Consider the following 3,980-nt stretch of genomic DNA (forward strand, 5'->3'; position numbering starts at 1 on the left):
CCACCTTTAAGACTAACAGACCATAAAGATAAGGAAAAATGAATGCAGGAACCAGCCTGAGTTATCAGTGCTGACTCATAGGCTATCTGGAAGGAAGGGATAAGCCCCTAGCTCCTGACATTCTGGACGCCCCAGCTTGCAAGTACTCTTTTGCTATGTAACCATGCATCTGCGCCTCATTTGTATCCACCAATCAAGTCCCTGTAACCATGCATCTGCTTCTGTATGCCTGCTTCTGCTCCCAGAACCCTATAAAAACCCATCCCTGATCTTGCTGGGTGCACTAGTCCTCCCGAGCTGACTGAGATGCCCGCCTGTACCTGTGTATCTGGACAAAAAACCCTCTTGCTGATTGCATCTGGTGGTCTCGGCGGTGTCATTGAGCTTGGGGATCTCCTTCCCGAAGGAAGATTCTCTCTGAGGGTCTTTCATTAGCACCCATACAAGTCTGCTCACATCCCAGATACCGAAACGCTGTGGGTCACTTGGTTCATGCGTCCATGAAGAACGCAGCTAGCTTTCGAGAATTAATGTGAATTGCAGGACACCTTGATCATGGACATTTTGAAAGCACTTGTGGCCCTGGGTTCCTCCTGGGGCTACACCTGTCTGATAGTCTCTTGAGGCTCAATCGCTGCCCCCTCTGCGGTTTCGCTCCCTTGAGGGGGGGCGTATCACATGGCTGGGACTCTGCTCCAAGGGCCTCTCCCCTCGGCCCTCAGTCTCCTGAAGTTCAGACGTGGGCGGCGTCCAGCGTTCTTCCAAGCCTGGTGGGTCTGAGAGGGCCTCCTCCTCCCCATCCACTGGCGCCGCACGCTGGCCACCTCCTCCTGGCTCCTTCCTGCTCACTCCACCGCTCCCGCTCCCGTCCTCGCCCTCTCTCCCCACCGTGGGGACGCGTTGGCATGGGCCGGTCAGGTGCCTGGGCGCGAGAGGGGCCTTGTCACCGGGGTCGGTCATAGTGCCTCTGGTCTGGTGGGAGGCGGGCCCCGCACACTGGCTCAGTGCATCTGCCGCCGCCCCGCACCCGCCAGTGCGCGAGGAGAGAGTGACCTTCGAGGGGGGGAATACTGCACCCGCCAGGGCTGGTCTCAGGTATCTCTCCTCCCCCCTTCCCTCTGCCGGGTGCCAACCACTAGGGCACCAGTCGTTCGCTGATGCGACTTGCCCCCGGGATGTGGGAGCTGGCCGGGGTAGAGAGGTCACAGGCCCCAGCCTGTGACCCTGCCCCCCCCCCCCCCCCGCTCGCTCTCTTCTCCGTTAGTCCGTCCATGGCCGCGAGCGCCCTCCTTTCCTCCTTCCCCTCTCGACCGTGACCTCAGATCAGAAGTGGCAACCCACTGAATTTAAGCATATTAGTCAGCGGAGGAAAAGAAACTAACCAGGATTCCCTCAATAACGGCGAGTGAACAGGGAAGAGCCCAGCGCCAAATCCCCGCCGCGTGCCGTGGCGCGGGAAATGTGGCGTACGGAAGACCCACTCCCCGGCGCCACTCCTGAGGGGCCCAAGTCCTTCTGATCGAGGCCCAGCCCATGGACGGTGTGAGGCCGGTAGCGGGTCCAGGCGCGCCGGGCCCGGGTCTTCCCAGAGTCTGGTTGCTTGGGAGTGCAGCGCAAAGTGGGTGGTAAACTCCATTTAAGGCTAAATACCGGCACGAGACTGATAGCCAAGAAGTACAGTAAGGAAAAGTTGAAAAGACCATTGAAGAGAGAGTTCAAGAGGGCGTGAAACCGTTAAGAGGTAAACGAGTGGGGTCCCCGCAGTCCGCCCGGAGGATTCAATCCGGCTGTGCACGTTCTGCAGTGCTGGTGATGCCTGCAGATCTTTCCCGCTCCCCTTTCCTCCCGACCCCTCCACCCGCATGTCTATCTCCCCTCTCCACTCCTCCCGCTGTCACCGCCCAACCCGCTCCTCCCAACGAGGGGGAGGGTCAGCGGGCGCTCAGGCGGCAGGCACGGGGTGGGTGGGGCGCGCCGGTGGGGCCAGGGGTGGGGTTGGTTGGTGATCGTCCCCCCCTCCCCCCCAGCCCTCGACTGGCCGCCTTCAGGTGCCCTTCCACCAAAACTGGCTATGGGACCACTGGGAACGCCCTGCAGGGAAGGTGACTGGGGGGGCGGTGCTGCATCACCGCTGGGCCTCTGACCACTCTGCTCTGAGTATCCTCTCCATACAGAAGACACTGACAGACAGACAGACAGATACACACACACACACACACACACACACACACACACACACACACAAATACATATTTAAATATTTAAAATGATGTTTAAAAAAAACAGTCTTCCTGTTTAACAGAGGTTTAAAGGGAAGTTGGCTGACAGAACGTTTTTGTGGTTTTTTATTCTCTTTTTTTAACAAATAGGAGGTAGATCTGTTGGCCCTTTTATTAAAAGCTAAAGTATTGAGTGGCAAGCCGATGTTTCAAGTTTTACCATTCTGTTCCTTTCACGCAAACCAGGTAGTGTTGTTTCTTTGGCTATTCCTTTTTGAAACAAAATGAAAGGAGCTCTACCAGTTGGCCTAGTTTCCCTGTTCCTTTTCCCTCTTCCACGGTTTACCTGTTATATAAACAGAATAGTTTGATATAAGGACAGTTTAGATTCTTTAAATAGAAAAGGAATAAGAGAGATACATCTCTTGAAATAGTATAGAGAATTTGATACTTTATCACATGAGAATTAAAACTGAGCCACATAGCCTTCAGCAGAGGAAATGAGGGAGAAGTGGGTATATACCTTTTGCAGCACAGTCTCTGGAATAAAACAAACAGGGACATTTAAATAAATATATAGCAGTGTTTAAGACTTCATTTCTCTTCCAATATTTGCAATTACATAGTCAAACATTATATCTTGGAGTCATAGATCACTGTGCTATCTAGGATTGCACGATGAGGACGGCATAGTGGCAGTATAGGAAAATATCTGATAGGAAAAGCAGAGCATTCACCCCATTAGGATTCATATGAATTGCATTTCCTCCCTGCTGGGAACTAAGCAACAATGGGTGAAACTGTACAAGTACCTCTGTAGTAATTTGGTGTCTTGGGGTTATGTCCAGAGGATATACAGCTGGAGCACGTGGTGTTCAATTTATTTTTAGTTTGTCTGATTTAAAATGTGACTGCTGTTAGTAAACATTTTTGTGAAGATTGCTTGAAATTTATTTGCTCTTAATTAGAATTTGTAGAATCATATTTATAATTTGCAGTCCTGGGGGTACTGGTGGTTGTACATGGGGAACAACTAAGTCAGCAAATGATTAAGTCAGACAATGCTGACGAAAAGAACATGGGATACCACAGTTACAGCTGCCTAAGAACTGATAACCACAACCTAAGGGAAGAGTCTCTTCCCTCAACCTTGACTCCTTTAAGACATTGGCTTCAGCATCAGACAGGCCTTGGCAAGTTTGATCCTGGGTAAGGGCATAGAACTAGTGTTCCAGTTATTCTTTTGTCCAGGTCTTTCAGACAGCCTAGGGCAGTCCTGGCTCCCCACATTAATAGGTACTTCATAGTATTCATAAGACTTTCCAGCTGGATGTGACTTTTGAATTTTCTTTCATAAGCAGGGAAGTGTTAGATCATAGTCCTGTCTAACTGGCTGCTTTCCTCAATCCTGCCATTCCCTTTGTAACCTCTCAATATAATTGATAAGCAACATATTCTGTGGCCTTGTAGTCTCTCTGTCCCTTCCATCTGATTCCCAGGCCCCAAAAACCTTTAATGATAACTCTGTGTCCACCTTTTTTCTTTCTGTGATTCATCTATTAGTCTAGATCACAAGGTATATATCCTACCCAAAAAAAAATCATACGATTGAGAAACACCAAAATCCTATAATTTCTTGGAAATCAAAAATCCTCACTCTCCTATCTTTGTCTTTAGTATCCCATCATGGTTATATGTGGCCATGATGCAATTAATCACTTCATACTCAAGGACTTAAGCATGTTTTCCCTTCAGGACACT

General features: G+C 50.2%; 1 pseudogene; it reads left to right on the forward strand.

The window, feature by feature from the left end:
* The first annotated feature begins 465 nt into the window (after positions 1-465).
* Positions 466-619, forward strand: LOC120102646 (5.8S ribosomal RNA; annotated as a pseudogene).
* The last annotated feature ends 3,361 nt before the right edge of the window (positions 620-3,980 follow it).

Source organism: Rattus norvegicus, chromosome 4, assembly GCF_036323735.1.
Source record: "Rattus norvegicus strain BN/NHsdMcwi chromosome 4, GRCr8, whole genome shotgun sequence".
NCBI lineage: Eukaryota > Metazoa > Chordata > Mammalia > Rodentia > Muridae > Rattus > Rattus norvegicus.